At 42.8% G+C, this 24,145-nt stretch overlaps 1 protein-coding gene across 1 annotated transcript in view; it reads right to left on the reverse strand.

Annotated features, from left to right (window-relative positions):
- Positions 1–9,112, reverse strand: part of CHDH (choline dehydrogenase) — a 1,156,730-nt gene extending 1,147,618 nt beyond the window's left edge. Inside the window, exons 1-2 of the mRNA XM_069643629.1 lie at positions 9,045–9,112; positions 8,405–8,546 (exon numbers count right to left, since the gene is read on the reverse strand). The gene's annotated coding sequence lies outside the window, so the exon portion shown is untranslated. The remainder of the gene's footprint in view (positions 1–8,404; positions 8,547–9,044) is intronic.
- Between the last annotated feature and the right edge of the window lie 15,033 nt (positions 9,113–24,145).

The following is a 24,145-nucleotide window of genomic DNA, read 5'->3' on the forward strand; positions in this document are numbered from 1 at the left end:
TTCAATAAACAGCAGAACCACCTTGCTTCTTGTGTGTGTCTCATACTCATTTTTGGGATACGCGGAGGAGTTGGGGCCTCCCAGCCCGGAGGTCCGCGGAAGGCCCTGCCGACCCTGGGAGAATCCCCCCGACACTGTGCTGGGCAAAATGGGTCTAGGTGAGAGCTATATATCTTGGATTGCTTTACTGTATGCTAATCCAACTGCAGGCATAAAAAACAATGGATTAAGATTGGATATTTTTAAACTAGAAAGAGGTTCTAGGCAGGGTTGCCCTCTATCCCCGCTATTGTTCATTATTGCAATTTAACCTTTGGCCATCGCTCTCAGGTACGAACAAAGGTTGAGTGGGGTGAGTTGTTGGGGTGTGGAACAGAAGATTTGGTTCTATGCAGACGACCTGCACTTGGTCCTGTGGGATTTGGAGAAGTCATTGCCCATTTTGATGGAACTTCTGTCCAATTTCAATGAAACATCTAGATATAAAATTAACTGAGCGAAATCGGAAGTGATGACTTTCACAATAACGTATAATAAACCGTTGATTACTTCTTTGGGTTTTAGTGGGTGTGCTGAAAGGTTACGATACTTGGGTATTTGGTTAGCACCTAAGATTGAGGACATAGTAGATGAAAATCTAAAGGAGCTTTACATGGAATTCAGACTAGATCTGGAGAGATGAGCGATTCTAAACCTTTTGCTATGGGGGAAAGTAAATGCTCTAAAAATTACCTCTACCCCAAAGATTAATTATGTGCTTGGTATGTTGCTGCTGAGAATTGGCCCACATTACTGGAACGAAGGCTAATGCAGAATTTTATCGTGGACCACAAATCTCCAAGTCTAAAGCTTTGGAAGCTTCATTTACCTCTGGAAAAGGGTGGTCTTGGGGTTCCTAATTTCCACGCTTATCACCTGGTGTTCATGGCTCAATTTTTTGCCCAGTTGCTTAATAACAGTCAAGATGATTGGCCGATTGCGGAGGCAAGGCTTGCAGGGCCATTGATGCCTAGAGCAATTTTATTGAAAGTACTCACTCCCCACAGTACCAATAAAACTCAGAATAAAGGACACATCCCAGTAGGGAATGAGACCACGAGAGTTGATTGTGAGGTTGTCAAAGATGTATATGGTATTCAGCATCCAGAGAACTCTGCTGCCTCAAGAGCGCTCTGGCAAACAGTACAAATACAATGGGCCTCATTACGAGGTGGGCGGTAAGGGATTACCGGCACTGGTAAGGGCACCGGTGCCGGTAATCCCTTACCGCCCTACTACGAGTTCCCTTTGCGGGTCCCGTCCTTAACGCCTCTGGTGAATGGGGAATTACCGCTCCCTCCGACCTCGGAATGGACCAGTAATTGCTCCATCCACCAGACCGGATTTGGAACGATTTTGGAGGCAGCCATGGCGCTAACAGCGCCATGGCTGCCTCCAACCTCGTAATGAGGCCCAATATGTTTTAAAGGGTTACAGAGTAATCAGTGATACATTCTATACAGTCTAAAGGTTACAGTTTCATTGGTTAGAAAGGAGGTGCACATATAGTTCTGTATGGGCTGGCTCAACGGGATTGGCTGATAACTTGGCGGAGGTTGGACATCACGTAATTCAGCTGGGCCGGTCCGTGCAAGGTGAAGGTTAGGCTAGGTTGAAGAGGCGACTGAATCTCACTAACTAATCTGTACACTTATTCTAGACATGCAATAAACAATGAACATCAATATATTTTGAATAAATCTTAGAGATCTGTAAATTACACACACATGATTGCATTGTCATACATTGGGTCATTCATAAGGTGAGGGGGCTGGGGGTCTTGTCTTCTGCAATAACCTGGGGACTGGGCTGGTCTGGCACATCAGGGCGAGGCGAGGAGTGGAGTGGCACATGTTTAGCTTTGGACAGGATATACCGTGACAGGGGTCTGGGTTTATTGGGGGCACTCTGTGGTGGTCAGCCCAGTGGGGGCACACTTCTGTTACAGAATACCTTAGGAGGGCACAGAGTTACACAAACAGTAATTTTCCTAGAATGAGGATGAGGGGTGCAGGAGCAGGTTTGTGGAGATGGATGAGTTACAAGTCATGGTTCAGATCGGTTCACACACAGGACAGTGATCTCAGAGGAAGAGTGATCCGATACATAGTTTTAATTGTAGCAGTTAGCTTCAGCGCATCCATGAGAAAAGGACTTGGGAAGCGCAGAAAAGGTGGGAGCGGTTGGTGCTCGCTGTGCGCGGCACTGCAGAGGGGAGAGGAGACTTCATAGTGCCGAATTGCGGCCTAGTCCAAAGATGGAATCGAGGGCACACAAAATGGAGTCCAAGTGTGTCTTGCAATAGCCCCACCTCTGCTCCAGCCGAGGCCTTATTCCTCATGGCAACAGAAGGGCGATGGAGGCGTCCCTCACTAGTGCAAGAGCAGGTGGTTCATTTCATGTAGAATGTATGGGGGGGCTAATTCGCCCCTTCCTTCCTTATATTATCAACAACGGCAAGACCTGGTTGTAACAAGAATCCCACCACTGAATTTTTGAATAGCTCCTGGAAAAAACTGCTTGGTCTCCTGGGTGTTGATGCATTAAAGGCCCCGGAGGCTTCAATTTGGACTAATGCAGGGATTAAAGATAATGGGAGAAAACTATTTTGGTCAGAACGGTTTTTGCGAGGGGTCAAGTGGATTGGGGACCTTCAATAGGATGGGAAATGGCTTATGGTCAAGGAGGTGAGAGAACAATCTGATATTCCAGGCTTTTCGGCCAAGGACTACCTGCGGTTGAAAAAAGCCATAGGAAAGGTGGATTGGGCAAAAAGGCTAAACTTATTTTTACTATCAAATCCAAAAAGGGCGAGGGTGGTCTGGCGAGCAAGATTTATAAACTGATTGTTGCAGTATATAAAGAGAATGACTGTTTGCGGGAAGAGTGGAGTAGGAGACTGGGCTGTGACATTTCTACAAAACTTTGGTTGAGAATGTGCAAAAACGTCAACCTCTGCTCAATTAGTCTAAGTGAAAGTTCCAGGCAAATTCACATTTTGAACAGGGTCTATTGGACACCAGAACGTTTATGCAAGAGAGGTCTTACTGGCTCCAATGATTGTTGGGGCTGTGTCCACCAGACTGGAACGCTGGAGCACATGATGTGGGATTGCGTGAGAATACATTATTTTTGGCTGGATATTTTTGCAATATGTGAGGAGGTACTTGGCGAGAAAAATGTTTATGACTTTAAAACATTGATCTTGGGTGGAGATGAGTTTCTGGAAGATTTGACCACCACTCAAAAGAAATGGCAACTTAGAGGTGCTGCGATTGGGAAGAAAATGATCCTGCGAGGGTAGAAATCTAGGGTGTCCCCGATTATAGATGACTGGATTGATGAAATGCATAAACTTGCTGACATGGAGAGGATAAACTATAGAAGGGAAAGGAAAGTTTCTCTTTTTGAAAAATAGTGGGGGAGATTTATGGACTTGTATTAGTTTCTGTATATTTTGTGGATAACCGGGGAGGAGGGGAGTGGGGTATGGGAAATGTATATACCATAAGGTTAATGTATATAGTTTAACACTGCTTCAATTTGTTTTGACTTGATCTCCTTTGCTTGTTATCTTTAAATTTGACCAAAATGAAAATAAATAATTTTGAAAAAACATTTTATCAATAGAAGCACTTACACTATTCCATAACTTCACTCAACACTGCTGGCAGCGCTCTACATACCACCCAAATTGCATGACCATACTTCCAAAATGTTAACTAGAATTTCAATGGATCGTGTACTCCTACATGAAACCTGCTGGGAAAGGTGCACCAACCGTATTACCAATTTAATGCTACAAAACTTCCACTTAATTGTTGGTCAGGTACAACACATTAAAACCTGTTGCCAAAATCAGACATCCAAATCACCTCAATAGGATAGGTGCACAAACTGTACAACCATTTTCCAAAACCCAGACTTTCACTTTGCTGGCCAGGTACAAACCCATTGCTACCTGTGTGCAATACCAGACTCCCCAATACTCACAATACCCACACTTCCTTGCAACTGCTGTCCAGGTGCACAAAAGAGCAACCTAGTTACCAATAACCAGACTTCTAATGAACAATAACGCTGGGATAGTCACTAATAGCGCATTATCAAATACTTCGCAAATTTTAAATCACTACCATGCGCTAGAACATCCAGAATTCCTTATCCCTTAACAATGGAACCATTAAGGTATCACACAAAAAATAAACTGTAGGGTTGGCCATTCCCCACAAACTCAACAATTCAACAGTATAAATATGCATGTACTCCTGAAACACATTCATATGCTTTACCAACCTTGCGTGCACACATAACTATGCACACCCCAGTTGTCATTAATTACATCAACACAAAATGAATACAAACATTTAGTCCTCATGACCTGCTAATAGAGAAAACTGTTCCATTGTAGCTCTTAACAGCATCAAATCATAATGTCACATTGTCTGAAGCAAACAGACCCATGATGGTGTTGACTTCAACGTTCCTTAACGGTTGGTATCCACTGGCCACCCAGCAATAAGCCCTTCTCAGACCTCGCAGTGGGGCACAAGATCACTGCATGAGGCGATTGATAACCTCAGTTAACACTGCTATTCTCCATGCTCATTCCCCACACAGCGATGGACTTCAAGTCCCAAGATGCTCTTCTTTGCAAGCACCACAGTGGCTTCAGTTTTAACAGATGCATTCCCTTGCACAATCTCAGAGCTGAGCACAGACTTTTCATGGGTTACAAGAATATATTGGGCCAATGTACTTCACAGTGCCCATTCCCATATAGCTTCTGGGCACAATGTTCTTCAAGACAGCTCTCTGCAAACAGCATAGACTGCAGGGGGCCACATCTACCAAACCTCCACGGTCATGGGGACAAACAGCTGCTGGCCACTGTGAGGAACCAAAGGGTGTCTCACCCGCTAGTCCTCAGGGACTTATAATCCAGGTGGCAAGGACACAGCCATCGCTTTTGGATCGAGTTTCTGGGGGTGCACCATTGTGGGAGGATCATCACCTTGGTGAGGGGCCTTCGGAGAGTGGGGATGAGACAACCGATGGTGAGACACAGTATTCCCCCCTTACCCGTACCCATGACCCATCCTATTTTATAGGATTCTCCAACGTTCCAACTCCCCCACCTTTTCTACACAGACACTGGGCAGAGGAAGAGGGCGACTGAGTAAAGAGGCTACCCCTTACATATCTCATTGGACATGTCCCGCTAATAATGTCAGGCAAACTCAGGCACTTGACTTTAATTACATTCATCTGATACCCATTAGCTCTTCCCACACGGAAAGAAGGGGGAACATAGAGACACACTCTGAGGAAGGTGCAACATGAAAAGGAGCAGAACTTCTGGGGCAAAGGCGAACCTACTGGAGCAGAGCGAGTGACAGAGGGATGAGAGCAAAGGGTAGAGAAATCCTAGTAGATCCCTGCAGGAGGTTGTTGCCTCTGAGGAGTCATGAAAGATACGCAGAGAAGGCCAAATCCCAGACACGAAGACTGCATTGTATTTCAAGGGCGCAAGCAACCCTCCCGGGTGAACGACAGAGTTGTGGAGGCGAGGCCAAGCCTGTGGTATCAACCTTGACTCATTAATTAAAACCACAAACACAAGAAAGGAATGCACACAGCGAATGAGTTGGCGAGCGGCATGAAAGGCTGGTGTGTGTTAAGGAAAGATTGAAGGTGCAACAGTATATCTCACAATTGAAGGCTGCACGCGTGTGGATGAGGCACGAAGGAAGTCAGACCTCTGGGGAAATTTAAATAATTGATAACTGTGAAGCCAGTGATACAGAGTGTAGCAGAGTGGTCCGGCAAAAGGAAGTAGCCCATTCGAAAGTCTCTGGCAAAGGTGAAATGTTTTGTTATAAAGCGACAAAGTGAATGAACTATAAAATGCGTAATGGCCAAGATTAATCCTGACAAAAAGGGAAGTGAAAAGGTGAATGTTAATCTTTTGTGCTTGTGATACGGAACTACCCCGACCAAGGGACACTGGGGAAAACAACACAAGAGTTTAAGCTGAAGGAAAAGTTGAAGTGGTGCTGCCGAAGTCTATAGAAAAAAACCCTTGCACATTTGAAAGTCTTTGACATCAGGAAAAGGTCTGAGCCCGACTGAGGGAGACCAAAAGTGTGATAAATGGGTGAAGGGAACCCCTAGAGAAGGTGAATTAAGCTTGGGGAAGGGAACCCCTGCAAGTGGTATGATTAAGAGTTCCGAGCCAGACCGAGGGAGACCTGCGTGAACTTTTGTTGAACTGTGAAAGAACTTTTAAAAGCTGGAATAAGTGACCTTAACGTGGAAGGCCAAGCGGGCCTCGATCCACGTTTTGAACTGCCTTTGTTTTGAGAACCTGAGCCAGAGTGTGCCATCCTGTTTACAGGGACCGCCTTACTCCATGCTGCCCAACGTGAGAAGGAGAGCTGACTCAGCCACATTGATTCTTTATGTTATGACACTGATTTTCCTTTGCATACATATTCCCCTTTGCACACTTTCTCTATAAGAGATAGGACAGGCATTAGGTTTTGTTAGTATAGGCCATCTTTGATTTGGCAGAGACTGACTAGGACGGTGTTTGTTTATTATTTGATGGTAGAGACTACTCCCATTCTAGCTATAGGGCAAAGCAGGAGTTTTTCCAAATCCTGAAAATTGAATAAATGTTTTGAAATTGTATCTCTTGTGTCAGTGTCATACGTGTGACACCATGGCTCCCTTATACAACCCCGTTCACTAGCAGATCTGTGCCTACAGACTTATTCTCATCATATTCATCAGGATTACAATTCTTCGTGCTGTATCCGCATCAGGATTTTTATGGCCTGCACTTCTTCATGGGCAAGCAACGGCACTCCTTCCCTGGATTCATCAATCCGCCATCCCTTCCGCGTCGCTTAATGAAGTATTCTCCCTGGTCTTAATGAAAGTAATCACGAAGCAGGGACCGCTGCGTACCAGGTCTGGAGTTTATTTCCTCTCACATGTGAGATATAAAATGTTCATCCCAATAATCCCACAATATGGAAAGTACTTCATACATCGGTACACCGGCCTCTAAAATGCTCATTTACTTGCTTGTTCTATGCTTTGTGATCAAATAGGAATGCCCCATACCTATCTTGCTTGATGGTGTGCATGTTGTGCCTGTCCCCACTGTTACCAATGTTCCTCATTGGCACTTTGAAACAATTCTGTTATAAAATGGTGTGCAATAATGTGCACATATCCTGACACATGTACAGCATTCTAAATAGTTTTGTGTATGTACAGAAAGACTTAAAATAAGTAGGAAATGCAGTGTGTATGTGTAGAATTGAGGTGGTGAGTGACTTCATTGCTGAATAGTAGCTTGCAACTTGAAATGTTTACCCCAGTGGTAACATTGGCGGGCCCCTGAAAGTATTTTACACTTCATATAAAGTGACCCCCAATGTAATTATCTCGCATGGATGAATGGATGAAAGAATAAGGTGGCCATTCGTACCAGTTTCCTGCAGGGTACACAATGAAGTGCTAATTATGATATGATAGTTTGATATGATAGTTTATTTACAAAGCGCCTATACACAATGTGTTTCAATTCTTTATCCTATCCCTATATTGAATCCCTGCTCACTTCTTTACTTGTCAACAGAAGCCATCTGTGCAAAAAAGAGACGGTATGTCTCTCCTACCTCGCTTGACGCTATTTGTACTGTGGAAATGTCACAGCTGTGCATTATCTTAGTGGAAGGAGAGGAATGTGGAATGTAGATGATGTAACATAGAATAGGAATTGCATGCAGGTTTCCAACAACATTAGCACTTATGGGTTGTTGGGTCTTCTGAATGCAATTTCCAACTTGAAAAAAATAAGGGTGAAAATGAAAGAATAAAAACAAGCAAAATCGACCTCCCTGTTTTATTTAACTCTCTGTTTTGTATCAAATGTAAATGATGGAGGCGAGGCCATCAGGCTTTGCTGGTGTCCTTTACAATGGATTACTATGGCATCCACTTGCTAAATGCAAGCAGAGCCGATAGGAATCCATTTGTTTTATGCCTGCTTGAAAATCCCATGCAGGTGTAAAATCAGAAGACCCTTGAAGGAGGAGGAATGCATGGTGAATGCTTAATCCGTTTTGTGCCCTTGCCCCTGGCCCTCCTTCAAATGCATTCACAGTCCCCTACTTTTACACCTTATTCTTATGAACCACCCCTTACAAAAACGAACCACTGAAAGAATTGTGCCCTGCCATCTACAATGCCTTGCCTGTTCAGGAAAGAGTAGAGATGAAACAGAAACAGACAAGGATTCCCTATCCCACCTGATTGTTATCTCTGTGATGGCAAAGAAACAGACACTCACCTGCAATCAGGCAGGATTTAGATGCCATCTTGAAGGTCGTCATCAACGTGCCCGTTGCCTGCACCCACGGAATCGATGTTTCCCCACTCTAGGGTTTCCAGTGAAGGTGCTTTGATTTAGCCATAAGTTGGCATGTTTGGCACTGCAAAAAACATACACGAGTAAATAAATAAATAAATGCATTGTACCCTAGACCGTGGGCCCCTCCACAAGACCCTCACTTAGTGACTGTTGATTCGTCATTGTGCACGAATCACAGAATATATCTGCCAGGTTCTTCAGTTTCTGCTCAGCAGCCCGGCCTCCTCATCCATTAAAACCTATGTTAATTCTGATTCAGATCCATTGAGACATTGATTGAGTGCCCCAGTGCTTTCTTGTGCCAGCCTCAAGTGCCTCCAGGCCATAGGGACACAGGCAAATATTTCAGGGGCCAGCCTAGCTTTGTCTGCCCCCACATGTGAGCCTCTAGCTCCCCCACCCAATGTTCAAGACAGATTCTGGATACTTAATCAGAAGAATGTATCTTTCCCTCAAAACTGTATTTCTCTATCCTATCCCTATATTGAATCCCTGCTCACTTATTTACTTGTCAACAGAAAGTCGTCTGTACAAAAAAGAGACCGTATGTCTGTCCTACCTTGCTTGATGCTAGTTGTACTGTGGACATGTCGCAGCTGTGCAGTATCTTAGTGGAAGGAGAGGAATGTGGAATGTAGAAGATGTAACAGAGAATAGGAATGTTAAAGATGTAACAGTGTTCTAGATTGTGGGATTGTGGGAGAATTCAGAATCACTTGCAAATCACTGGAAAGATGACCCATATTCTGTGCGGTTCTCAGGAAGAAATGCAATGTTTTGAACTGATTAAAAGACCATCGCTCTTATCTGATTCGATTAAAAACCTGTGTTGTATAAGACACACAAAGATGCACTGGTCTGTTTGATGGGAGATTCTCTGGGGCAGTGTTAGTCATTCTGTTGCCATGAGTAAATCCCAATGGCCTATATGCACATTCCTCTTATGAGATGATTAAAGAGGCAAAAGGTAAGTATATGCAGGGATATAGAACCTACCAAAATGGATCCCCTCACAGACCTGGCAGGAATGTAGCGTGATCTGTTAGATTGTGAGATGGGATGAGATATTGCAAATCAAGCAATGTAGTGTAGATAACTAACAAGGAGAGCAATGGAGTGTACTGAAATAAAAAAGAAAGTGCATCAAGTCAAGCACAGGCACTTTATTATGCACTTCTTTTTTTCCATTATCCCTTTGTATTATATTTTTCAATAAATTACAATTTCTGTCATAAGAAATGCATATCTATCATCCAACAGTACATTCCTTTTCCTCCATTTTTCTTTCTTTATATGACCAATGGTACCGTATTTTGATCTTTGATCATAGGATGATGATGAAAGTCTCAAATACGAAAAGCAACATAATAATAAACCACAAATACACACAAAGAAACATTACTCAGCACTGATATCTTGCAATTCTCATATTTCCAATGTCCATATACTGGAGACGATTTCCTTTTCTGTTATAACCTGTAGAGACCCCTTTGACTAATTCCTAAACAATTCTAAGCTATGCCTTCGCTTTGATTTTTATTTCTATTGCGTCTTTGCACCTTACTATTCAATTTGTATTTCTGAATTACCCATTTCGTTTCCATATTTAGGAAGGAATGGGTACCACTCAATCTCATTGATCAGATGGATTCATTTCTCCATTCCAAATATCTCATATCCTTTCCACAGCCATTCTTTTTTAGTTGTCCTCCAGGATATGGTTAAGCATGCTCTCACAACCAGTAATAGATTGTGGGCCATGTGTGGCAGAGCTGGGGAGTTTCCTCTTTCACCTGGTAGTTGAAATAGTACCAGAAAAAGAGGTCTAATTCCACCATTTCCCGATCTAGTGTTGTATCCAGTCCAGTATCTTTTCCAGTATATGTGTATCTTGCCACATTGCCACCATATATGCCAATAGGTGCCTATGTGCCTGCATCCTCTCTAACATAGCGGGCTAGTGTTGGGGAATATTTTGGATAGCTTTTTATGGATAGCTTTGGGAGTGTATATTTCTGTTTATGCATTAGTTTTATACCATGTACACTATACTTGTATTGGTTTTATAGTCTCTTATTGGGTAACATATTAGGTAACAGAGCTGGTTTCAGAAGGCCCTTCCAAAGTATTTCCTGTATTTTGCCTGTCTGATAGTTCTTCTCTTTTTGCCAACACTAACGCTCTTTAGTGTCTTGTTGTCAGAGCTGCTGACCCACAGTGTCGGTCTAAAACAAGCTCAAACGATGTCAGTGAACGCCCCATCTTTGAGTTCCATCTTTTATCCCGCAAACAGCCCTTTAATCTCAAATATAGAAATGCAGAGAGCTGACTTAGCCCTAATGCATCTTCAATCTGCAATAGGGTGAGAAATTCACGAGTTTGCCACATCTTCTCACTCTCTCCAATGTTGCTTCGTACCATCTCTGATCATTTTCCAAATCTTTTATAAGGTCCCTTATAGGTGGTGCCCATATGCAGCTCAAGGGGGAGGGTCAATTCGTACCCTCTCCATGGTTTTCTTTTCTTTCCACAGATCCCAGAGCCCTGATAGAATTAGATGCGTTCTTACTTCTTACTCTCTTACTCTATTTGTAGGGACCCAGAGCCATTTCCTTACTGACGCTGGTGCCACTATCGGATTCTTTGACAATTGCAATTATTTATTGTTCGATTTACGCATGTGTGGCAAAATTACTTTGAATTGTGCTACCCTATAAGAGTTCAATCTTCCCATCCAGGATGGAACAACCTAATTCAGCCCTTCATTTTTGCTTTAATATTGTGCCATAAAGTAGGGAAATTAGCCCCCAAAGAAGTCCTCCAATTAGGCTGTTATGGTATTTCCCAGATACTTTAGCTGTTCAGTTTCTATTTTAAACAGGAACTGCTGTAGATATGGTAGGTTTTTAGGATTGAAAATTTGGTAGTGGAAAGATAACTGACTTTCCATAGTTTCCTAAATCTGAGTATTTTCCATACCTTTGAATTTTTGGAGAAGACTTGCAATAGAGAGTATTAGTCTCAAAATGTGAGCAAAACATTGTCTGTGAACAAGCTTACTTTACATTCTCGCCCCACAGACCTGAATCCAAGGATATCTTTATTACATCCATGTCTAGTTCCCCTTCCCAGAATGAACCTTTTAGATGTAACCCTGTTAATCAATATTTTTGTCAACGGGGCTGAGTATAAGGGTCGTATACATCCCACCCAGCTCTCTCCCATTCCAATGGTCTTCATTATTCTTTCATACAAATTTAAATGATCCGGTCAAATACCTTTTTGACATTAAGGGATATCAGACCAGGTCATCTGATTCCATGGCTCTCCTGGATGCACCCGACCTGATATGAGTGGATGAGACCAGGGAGATATGTTTCACGTCTGAAGGCTAAAATGTGCGTTAACATGCCTAAGTCTATATTTAACAAAGACATGGGCCTAAAAGACCTGCAATTTCTGGGGGTCTTTTCCCTCCTTTAAAATAACCAAAATGATTGCTTCTATGAACCTGGCGGAGGGGGTGGAGGGTTTGCTCACCTTGTAATATCTTATTAAAACGCACTACTAACTGTGGCGCCAATTCATTAAAAACGTTTTATAATATGCCTTTGTAAACCCATCCTTTCCTGGAGATTTCCCCAGTTTCATTCTCCCTGTCGCTGATATGACTTATTGAAATGTCACAGGGTTTCCAGGGCGCCTGATGCCAATTTCAATAGTCTAGGTAAGTTCAATTGATCTATATACGTTTTCACCTGCCAATAGTCTTCTTCTTCATCAGCACTGTCTAAACAATCATAGTATTCTGCAAACCACTAGGCTATGTCTTCCAGTTTAATGCATGTCTGGCCCTTCTAATTTCTTATGTCTACCACCCCTCTTGCCAACCTCCTTGCCCAAAGGTTTGCTAACAAGGAATCTGCCTTATCTCCATTTTCATAGAACTTCTGTTTGAGGAATTTCAGTTTCTTGAATGCATTGCCCACTAATAGAGCATTAGTTCTTCCTTTTTCACCTGTATTTCATTAGAATGCTCTCTTTCATCTTCTTGTTCTGCATGTAAGGTGTCCTTCATCGGCTGAATATCTTTTCTCAGCCTATTTTCCAGCAAGTCTCTTTTGATCTTTTTCCTATCACTTTCCCTTATCAGTAAACCCCAAAGCATAGCTTTAGATACATCTCATAGGCTACCCATGATGATCCCTATTATCATTGGTCTCACAAACATTTTATTTCTTAGTGCATGCAGTCTCTAAAAACAAGATTGTTACTTTGTCACTGTCTGCTCGAGGTGTGATGACTCCCATTACAACCAAGCCATGGCCCGACCATCCCACCTCTTGAATTTCTTTTTTAAATACTATATTTATGGCGTGCTCCAGCAAAAAGCTTTTCACACCAGCTTTTCAAAATCCATATAAATACAGTAAAATAGAACCATTACCCAATATGATAAATATACACATGAATCACATACATTACTAAACTATTCATGTAGATTATTGCTCATATCATTCATTATTCAGTCTATAATTCATATTAAGATCATATACTGTTGGGTGTCCTGACCCACGTTTAAGCTATCATGCCACCACATTTGGTGCTGTGGGCTTAGAAAATTCAAGATGGCGGAAAACCCACATGTGCGCCGAAATCCAGGAAAGCTGCGCAGTTTGTGCGCACACTAAAATGGTTGCCTCACTTGCCACCCACCAGTGCGGGAATGAAAGGCCGGGTTGCCATGAGGGAAATGGGTTGCCAAAGGAAAAACAGTAGCGCCGGTTAGCTTCAAAGCGCTTTAAAACCACCATTGGACTACCCGCACAGTAGTCTGAAACCATTGGGAATGGAAATGCTGATTGCCAAATGCAACCTAGAATTGTGGGGAATTCATTTCTTAAATCCCAAAAATGGGTGCAGTACCAGTACTCACCACTATCCAAAAGCCGGCGTTTTAAAACCACTCTGTTTCCCTGAAGGCAAGTCAAAATGCCTATTTTCAAACATTACAATATGTGCAAAATATTTACTGAACACCAGCAGACATTTGGCAGAATGGAGTTTTGTGTGCCTACAAAATCTGGGAAATGAAGATCATAAGACAAGGTTTATAACAAGACTGGCTGAGCTGTGGATTGCAGCAGTTTAAGTTGCACTGGATTTAAAGACACTAAAATCGAAAATGTTTAGATTAAATGAGTGACCTATGTTTGGTATCACATGCCTTTGTAACTGTTGAAATGTCATAGTTTTGCACTTAGACTCAGCATCCTAGCTGCATGTGTAAAATTGCAAGTTAAGTTAAAAAGCAACAAAAAACCTGCCAGTTAGCTGAAGGTCTGGCTTAAGGAACTTGATTTTGCTTGACAGCTACCCCCATCAGGAGTGAAACTTGAGTCACCACTGTGTTCCCAGGCCAACCTTCCTTTTGCTGCCCACACTAAGGATATGCCATCTATCTGATAATTGAATTACCTGTGCTCTGCAGGAGAGTGAACAAAGCCCTCTTCACTCAGGCAAAGGTTTTATTACGCAGTCGTAAAATGTAGCTTCCTCTTGGCAGGAGCTGGGAGGGGCACTGCCTGTGAGAGCAAGCTGGCTTGGCAGAACTGGATTAACCAGTATTTCTACCTTGTGCTGAGAGAAAACCACACCCCTTTGTAGCCAGAATATTGTTTAGAAAAAGATTAATAACTCATGGTGCGGACATGTGAAAATTTTATAAATGATACCATAATTCTTGTGATTTTTCTGCCCACAGTTTAAGAGGTTTTTAGAACCGGTGGTATGTACAGGGGGGTGTCAGCGGAAAAGTGGATATTACTCTAAAGGTGTGCATGTTAAAAATCTGAAACTTCATCAGTTAATGTCCCTACTCCCTGGGCACATGTATGTAAAGTTGGGTCCATGTCAGAAATTGAAAAATCAGTTAAAAAGTCAATTATGTACCATCTCTGAATGCAAGCTCCTAGAAAGAGCAGATTTGGACAGAGACATGGCTAAATTCAGCCACACCATGTATATGTAATTTCAAGCAACTGTGTAACTGTGAAATATGTCTTTTATTATCAAATATAGAATGTGTGCAATCTGACAAGGGAGTGCCCTCTTGGCAAGCCATAAAATGACATCACTCTGACTCACAGTTCATTCCCCAATCAAGGGGAGGAATGAAAGCTGGACCAATGACAAGTGAGAGGGGCAAGTCTAGTGATGCAACACACACACCCACTCTCAAAAACACATAAAGGCAGACAGACAGGACAGATAGGGACCTTCAATTCCATTTGCTGCAACGCGCTCTGCCGGACCATACAACATCCAGAGATCCAGACTTCAAATTCATCAAACCTCCAGAGAGCCAAACTAGAGACTTCAATCTATCCAGAACTAGAGACCCAGACCAGAGAACCAGAGAGAGCTGACCCAGATCACTGTGAAGTGCAGAGACCAGAGACGAGTTTAAAACCTGACCAGATCCATGGCGAGGCCCATTTCACTCAAGAATATAGTGTGAGTACATAGCAAAACTGTGCAGAACCAATCTCTTAGTTAAAATAATATAATTCAATCCTATTTTAATCTAAGTAGAACTGTCTCCTAACTGTCACCTGTCATTTGTAAAGCTGTCACTTGTTCTTTCCTAGTTGCAAGCTGCACTTGTCTTTTCGAATTTTAAAATTTCAAATCTGAAAAACGACCTTTATTCAATCGCTCATATCTCCGCAACCGTTTGTACTAGAGACTTGCAGTAACTTTCATTTTGAAGCTGAGATCCTAGGCTTTCCTAGGACCCCAAAACGATAGAGATAGTCCTTGTGGTTCCTCTGTAATAGCGCTCGGCGCATCCGCGAATTTTGCCGCGATTTGCAAATTTCTTCACGTGTAAAAAGACAGCAGTTTTGCCTTCCATTTGCCAGAAATTCGTTTAACCTGCTACCTATCCCTGCATCATTGCTAGTGTGAGCCTGGACTAATATTAACTAGATACCACTCACCCTGAACCTCTGAAAGGGAATTAAAAAGCATTTCCAGCATATTTCTCATCCATTGCTAGCACATATCAAAGCATTTGGGCCTGTGTTTTCAAAACTCCTATCTGTTTTCTGTAAGCTTGCTGGGATTGAACTGATTACAGTTGATTGCATTTCTGAGAACTGTGTGTTTTCCTTCCATTTCCTTGCCTTGCATCAAGGGGGGGAGGGGATTGCCAGAGAAAAGTGATTACATTGTTTGGTTGAAATCATATTGAGTATTTTCTGTACTGCATTCATTGAATATTGCATCCACCTGAGCTTACATAAAGCATCCTCTACCACATTATACTTTTGTTCCTATTTACCAGTGTGCTACCTTATCCATTTCATGTCAACTCATTAGTGATTATAAGAAGTGTGCTAGTGCCAGATTCTCCGTTGTTGATCTTTATCATATCAGATTAAGTGTGCTATTCAATTATTAATTTATTATAAAGTGTGATATATATATATTTTAAATTATCAAATAAACCTTTTAAACTTGCAAAACAGAACTACTTCTTGGCTCAGTGGGGTCAGGGGGATTCCAAGAGAGGGGTGTTATATAGGGGTAGTCATCCAGAACGCATGAACTGGACATAAAGATATATCAATAAGGGTTTTCATTCAGTATTATAGACTAGGCGTTGATTTAGCTGTAGTGTTGAATTGAATCCTCTTACAATACAATACCATTTTCTGTGCAGTGAGTTGGGGGTCACCTCGAAAACTCAAAAAGGAGTGTACACCGGTGCAAGAAGTAACACAGTTTTATTCAGGGCCCAGACGCAGCTGAAACAACAAATTCAAACAGATCATGGAACAGAACTGCGTGAAAAGGCGTTGTCCAAGAAATGCCCATAAAGTTAGAACTTTTATACAATGTAAAGTAATTAGTATTTGTGATTGTGCAACATGAAACAATCTCCCCACACAAAGCTGATTGGTTTTCGCACTTTGAACCCTTATAGAAAAGCATACATTACATTTAATAATTGGGTCCACGACCCTTCCCACACCGCCCTCAATTACAACATGTGATGTCACAATCCACCCCCCAAATCCCACAACACAAAGTTAATTCATTGAAACATTTGAGATGACCAGAAGAATTTGAATAAACTGCCCTAGTCGGCTCATCCTGGTTCGCATGGGAAGCGCTACCCACTATGTCACTGTCAGAGCCTTAAACCACAGATGCAGTGTTACACACATGTTGCACATCGGGGGCACTCTAACCCTTTCCCCAGAGAAACTGCACTACGGGGCAAATTGAAACTGATGTGGTTCTTTTCGGCTCTATTAGAAAATCATAAATTACAAGTGATTTTCGATTATAAAATGGTCATGCATTCATTATTCGTTGGTGTGACTTGTGAGCTCTAATCTATGAACTCGAAAAATAAAAACAACTGTGTGCTTCCTTTAGCGCTTGCCTGGGATCGCAGACACATCAGCTTTCTCCGCACACAAAAGGCAAACCCCCGTTTTGAGAACAAGCCAGCTTTTAAGGCCTATTTACTGTGTTTCATCCTAACACTAAGTTTGATTATACTTACCTGTGCCCCTGTATTTATGGATTCGTTTTATTATTGGTTTTTATTACAGAAGCATCGGAATGAGCCACCCTCTCCTTTTTACAGTGCTACTCTCACAGCTTATGTGTGTTCCTTCATACTGCGTTGAACTTGCATCTTTATTACATTATTCCCCCCTTTTACTCATTTATTAATAACTGAATCTTTTTGGGTCTCTTGTTCTTTTTTAGCAACTTCATCTTAATGTATCTACATTTTTTCCAATCTGGTCATGTCTCCCCCAGTTTCCTCCAAGCCATTCATATCTTCCCTCACCCATACTCACCCTGTCCCATCCTTTAGACATTGGATCCAAAACTCTTCGTCATTTTCAGCATCAGCAGGCTGTGTAGAGAACCATCCATCAGGATCCTTCCCCTCACTTCCCCCCATTATTGTGTTGCTACTCCTCATTTTCAAAACCATTGTTGTCAACACTCAGGTATAACATCAAATGTCCTTTTTGCTTATTGAAATATGCTTTAAGAATGTTCTTAACGCAGAAGGTGATGAGAAGGAGAACCAACACAGGGACAGTCACTTGAAACAATCCGGAAAACTAGGTGGGTACCCATGCAAAGATGTGGACAGGAAACAGAAATGGGGACATGTAAGAGGGTAAGTCACACAAGCAAAGGGGAGCGGGTAGTTGGCCTAGAGACAGGGTAGAAGGGGCAGAAGATAGGTACAGGGGAGGGGTGAGGAGGCGAGAGAGTTCCAGGCCCCCAGGGGCAAAAAATAAGATAAGGAGCTGGAAACTGGGGGTCGGTGTAGCAAGGGGTTGAATGAAAAGTTTAGAGCGCTTACACCTAGCCAACATGGAGCATGGGGGGGCAGGTGACAGGGGAAAATGCTGTTAACGATCTTGGACCTGGGAAAAGTAGTAAAGTGGAAGCGGCTGAATTATAAAGCCAATGACTGCAATGGGGAGTGTTTGGCTTGATAGTTAGTAAAGTGTAAAGGCGGCAGCTTCACATGTCACGAAGGCTGCCCACCAACAAGTGGGGAAGTGTAAGGGCTTTCAGGTCAGAGCAGAATCCTGATGCTGCATTGCCAATAAAAAACAGAACACCTGTAAGCTATTTTCCTGGGGACTCATTGGGCTGTGCCAAGGTGGTGAAGAATGCAGTGCTGACGCGGGGAACAGCAGCAGTGAAGGACATTTGGTGGGCCTGCGGATCCAGAACATAATGGACTCACATGGCCTGAAACACAAAGGGAATCCTGTAAAGCTCCTCATGTCAACTGATGTTTTCATGTAACCACGTTAAGGCATGCACATATTTTCCCCAAACAGTTTGGCAGCTACCATTCACCTTGGCTGCCAAGTTTTGTTCAAAACCCACCAATCCTTCAGCACAGCACTGCATTATTCCCCCTTCCACGTATGCCCATACCATACTGCTCCCTCCATTCTCATCAGTGGCCATGTATGACACCAGGGGACGCTTTGCTCTTCTTCAATTGTGCACTGCAATCTATTATGGTCTTTTATTTGTAACTCCCCCTCTCTCTTTAGGACCTGTTGTCCCATATTCTAGATAGACTTCTAGTTTTGCATAGGGACAAGTACATTAAACATCCTGCTTCCTCATAAGACACTACCTGGGGCAAGAAAACCTTGGGTGCTCCTACTACATGTGCAATGAGAGAGCCGACATGGCATGTACCATTTACTCTCTCTCTTCCAACATGCATCATTTCATCGTACCAAACTTTTCCAGTTAATGAACTATGTAATGCTCTTCTTCGTTGCCATGGTGGAAGCCCTCTGCATTCATCATACTTCTTTTTCCCCTATTGCTTTTTTCACTCATTTGTGTCTCACTCTTTTCTTTAGAAATCAAATAAAACAAAAGTAAAACATAATGCTATACTAAAACATATCAACACCCTCTGGTTGTTGGTTTTTGGTAAACTCTAAAGCTGTAAAAAAATAAAATAAAGAAAGTTTTGAAATGCTCCCCATTATCTTTTGCTTCAGGAGGCGGCGCTCTTGTCTTTGCGAATGTCCGTCATATGGACCCATCCTAGCCGACCTTCAAGCTTGGCAGCAGCTGGCATTGAATAGATGACGCTGTGTAGGCCAGTGAAGGACTCCTCTTTCCACTTTCTAACGTGGTGCCTTACAAGGACTTCATTACCCAGATAAAGAAGTGCTGGTGGTGGAAAGTTTTCATTTGGGTCACCTGATTGTCCAGATTATTTTGTAGACCTCCTCTGCAAGGGGATCTAGTGAAGGGATTTGGTAACCTCTTAGAGATACGTATCAAACACCCCCCAGAATAGCAGAAGAGGAATGAGCATCAGAGATTGCATGCAACAGCAGAATAGACGCATGCATTCCCTGTAACAATCTCATGAGAAGTCAGGTGATGATCTCCTGCTGGCATATTTCTCAGTGCAAACAAATCAAGAGGCAAGTAGTGCGCCCATGATTTTTCAAGTGTTTGCGTAAGCTTTGCCAATCTGAACTTAAGCAGTCCATTCATCTTTTCTACCAAACTGTTGACTTGAGGATGGTAAACTATGCAGAGTTTATGCCTTATCCCCGGGAGTCTTGTTATTTCTTTATTAAATCATTGGTAAAGTGCTGCCCATTATCAGAATGAATTTTATCTGCAATCTTCCACCTTGGGAACACATCCCTCACAAGATATTTAACCACAGAGCGCACATCATTATGGGCACAGGGAGCTGCCTCAAGCCAACGTGAGACTGGACATACAACTACAGGGAGGTACCTGTAAGACGTACATCTCTCTTGCATGAAAACATAGTCAATATGCAGAAGGGGCCTTCCGGTCACGGCAATGTTGCCTATACAACTCTCTGCCAGGTCATGAAGTTATTCACAAACTCTGGAACACACTCATACAAATTTGGCACAAACCAGTCTTCACTTATCCCTACAGCCACATGCTCTTTCCATACGTGGACAGGATTGTGAAGCTGTTCCAATGCCACTTGTAACGGTTTTCTTGCCATAACAAACTTTCCTGTGCTATCATGTCGTCAGACCAAGTCGGTTGGGGACAAAGAACATCCTCGCCTTTTCCACAATTCTTTTTCAGCATCTGTGCTTTTCCCTGCAACTCAATGATCTGCAATATTGGTGTTGAATTGATGTTTTCTTGCAATGCATTGTTTTTCTTTGCTCATTTTGTTAAAAAGTATTTTTATTGACATTTTCAAACACCTTAACAATAACACCCACCTCCCCTCCCACACACCCTTCTTCCCCCCTCGCCTGGGCAGGGTTGTCATTCATTTTGCCACTGCACAGATAAACAACAATTGTTCTTATTTACATAATATTCAATATTCTCAGGTTGTGAGGACACCATTGCTGTACAAAGTCACCTTTTAAAAAGTCCAATATGATTGCCCCACTCTTGTTGAAATCTTACATGATCCATCAGCCAGCCAGGACAGCATCCATGAACAGAGATATGCTAGCCAGCTCTTGTCTTTCCCAGTTCCATGTGCTTCGTCTTCCGTCTTTGCGTGCATCTGCACCAATTGTGTAACTGTGTCTTAGAGAGTTCCGTTATCTTCATCGTTGGCAGGTGTGAATGTGCAACAGGAACTTCTTATCTTTGTGCAAACTCCTCCTTACATTGCTGGTAGGAGGTCCAGAACATATCTATTCTGGAGTGCCACCAACCTTACCGCTCTGAGCTCTTCTTTTATGGCAATGAACCCATTCATTGTTGGGTTTATAGTTACCATCCACTCCCAGCGAGTGATCTCTAACCATTTGGCATTTGCGTATATCTGTACTCCAGGGATTAGTGATGTAAAGAACATTTGTGTTCTGCTAAACAGTCTATACGATGCTAGTATTTTGTCCAGTGCTGCTTCCGATTTCCCTGAGAATTAATTTCTCCCTCTCTTCACTTTGCTCAGCCCATTCTGCAGGTCTGAATGGTTATAGGTCAAAGTATCGAATCAAAAGGATCGAATGACAAAAGGGTTGAATCAAAAGGACCGAAAACAAAAGGTTAAAAAAAAATGTTTGTTTTTTTTAAACATTATTTTTTTGGGGGGTTCCCCCCAACCCCTGTTTTTGTGGTAAAAACCACTTTTTTTACCTAAACGAAAATCCCCCAAAAAATATATAATTTAAAAGAAATGTCGAACATTTTGTTTTCGATCCTATTGACTCTCACCTTTTGCATTCGATCCTTTAACCGGACGACGGTCTCAATTGTCTGTTTGGTCAGCTGATACCGGTTGCAGTGATCTCTTCTTTCTCTTGTGGTTTTCCATTTTGGGAAAGTCATCGAGCTTCACATCCTTTTTCGGTACCACCAATGAGGGCATGTTGACGTGTGCTAGGGAACATATTCCTTCCTAGTTTGGTGGCAGCTTGTCACATGCTTTGTATCAGGAAGCCCAATAGTGGTCCATCAGCACTGCTCTTCCTGCTCCCATTTCCGGTATTTTCTATATCCTTTTTACTCCAATATTTTCCTCGACTTCTTCATCGCTGTTGTGTTGGTAACACAGAGCTGGTGTTTTCAGGGGAGTTATAGGTAGTGGTCCAGCTTCATTATCCACCCATGTCACTAAGTTTTCACTTCTGTCCCATTTCTTGAGGCATTTGTCATTTTCTTCTTGTACCTTATTCACTGCAGCTTTTGCTAGAGTTAGTGCCTTGCTTCCCACTACTGCGTCTTCCCATCCATCATTAGTATATACTCTTCCATTAATCATTATATGTGGTCTTTCCCAGCAACAACGCTCTCCTCCAATTTCCTTTGCTCTTGACCATGTGCATGGCAAGTACTGTAGCGTGATAGTCTTTGTTTCTCCTTTCTCTGGCCCTTCGGTTATGTATTGCAGCCCTTCACTGAGCTGCCAATAATTGTTCAGCATAGGTAATGTCTTAATGTAATTATCTTCATATGGAAAGGTCCCCTTGGACATCCACCTTAATGTTGCTGTTTTGCCTTGAAATCTTCCTCGTGTTTGGAACATTGTGAGATACATCAAGCATGGTGCCCTTGCTGCTGGTATTTCTGTAGCTACGAAGGTTCTGGAGGCACTCATGGCATAAGGAATTAAAGAGGAGACATAACAGCTTTCCCTGGTTCTATCTTTACCAATTTTGGACATGTGTTTGTACCACATGTTTGTTACGTGTGCTTTGTCTGTGAGATACATGTTAACTCCCTTCATGTCTGTGCTAACACTGCGCTTACCTCTCCTTACCTTATCAGCAGTGTCTTCACTTCCACCTGACATTGTCGTCCTTGCTGCTTTGGTCGGGGGAGCGCTAATAAGGGACACAGCGGTGGCATGCATAGCAAATTACAGCTGCCAGAAAGCAGTACCCAGTGGATAATATGAACCACACGACAGTCATAACAATCTGTATTTTATTCATTTAACCAACTTACGCTGCCTTTTGAGCAGCTTAAGAGATGGTAAAGTTGCCTGCCTGAAATTTGAGACAAAAGCGTTATTTGGTTAGTAATTGAAAGTATTATTCAAGCTCTGCGAACTAAATAATCACTAAGTGCCCATGCAAAGATTTCCTCCCACATTTTCTGTATGGATAAGTTTCGTAATGTGGGCAGGATGGGGTATGCACTATGTTCAGGTTGTGGGTAGGCTTGGGTCAAATACTCTATGAATACCATGAAGTACATTTCAGGGGACTGTGCTCTTAAGTGTCTGGGTCTTCTTATGGCATGGACTAATTGGTTGGAAAATGCTTTGAGGCGATCAATGGGAGGTAGCATCAAAATACTTTCCGAACACTTATATCAACAGTTGCAGCACCCTGGATGTGCGAGGAAGAAGAAAGGTTAAATCGTGTTACAGCTGTCAAATGTGCATATCCTGCGTGTGAGAGAAAAGAGAATGTTAAATCACGTTACTGCTGTCAATGTGCACACATATCCTCGTTGTAGGTTGGACAATGGGCATGTGCTTTGGGCGGGGGAAAGAACGTTGTCTCCCATTGGTCCATTTTCATCAATGTTGCTGTGAGTATTTCAGTGGTTTGGGAACGCCTGACCATATGGTGGCCAGTAGTCTCTAGTTCTGGGATATTCAGGCTTTCTTGTGAATGATCGGTTGTTGCAGCGTTGGCCCTGTCGATCTCTACAGTTCTGCTTCTGGGCAAGGTCGATACTTTGTAGGGCTTGATGTCCTGCAAGTGGTTCCAGACTGTTTTCTCCTGTAGTCGCGCTGCTCGGTTGGTGACTGCCTCAACTATGTGAGGTCCTGTGAAACGGGGCACATTGCAGGGCCGGAGAAAGTTCTTCAATAGAACAAGGTCACCGATTTGTACTACAGGTTCTTTATGGATTTTCTGCTCTGTGTCGTCAGTATTCTCTTGCACGTTGTCTTCTGGCCTACCCTGGGTCTGCAGTATCTGGCGAGAGATAAAAGAAGCACTAGAAGCCAGTGAAGTGACATAGTAGAACATTTCTTGACCTACAATTTCAGCAACATTCTCACAGTCCTTTAATGTCCTAGTGGGAGGAGCCAATGGAAGATGCATGAGCCGCCCTGTCAACACCTCGTGGGGTGTTAAATGGTGGTCGGACCCTTGCTTGTTGCGCAGTTCGAACAGTGCCAATGGCAGACCGTGGGGCCAGTTTTTATTGGTGCTTTGCTGAGTTTTGGCAACACACTCCTTCAGGAGGCCATTGAGGCGTCCACACATCTCATTTGCTTGCGGGTGGTATGCACATGCAGATTTGTGTTTTATTTCTAGCAGGGTATTGATGTGTTGGAACATTTCATTGGCGAATTGTGGGCCATTGTCAGACCTCAGGACCTCTCAAATGCCCCATCTTGGGAATACCTCCCATATCAGAAATGTAGCTGCTCAGAGAGCGTCAGCTTGGGAAAAAGGCCCAGCCTCTATACATCTGGAAAATGGGCAGACAAGCACTATCATGTAGCGGTATCCTTGACATACTTGGATCATGTCCACGTAGTCAACATGGAGAGGTAAAAATTAGCCTTTGGGTCTGGGTAGGCTCCTCTCACAACTCTCAGGGTGTGCCCAGCAGTGACCTGCTGGCACATCAAACAGTTACTGA

Source organism: Ambystoma mexicanum, chromosome 2p (assembly GCF_040938575.1).
Source record: "Ambystoma mexicanum isolate Mex_15411 chromosome 2p, UKY_AmexF1_1, whole genome shotgun sequence".
Lineage (NCBI taxonomy): Eukaryota > Metazoa > Chordata > Amphibia > Caudata > Ambystomatidae > Ambystoma > Ambystoma mexicanum.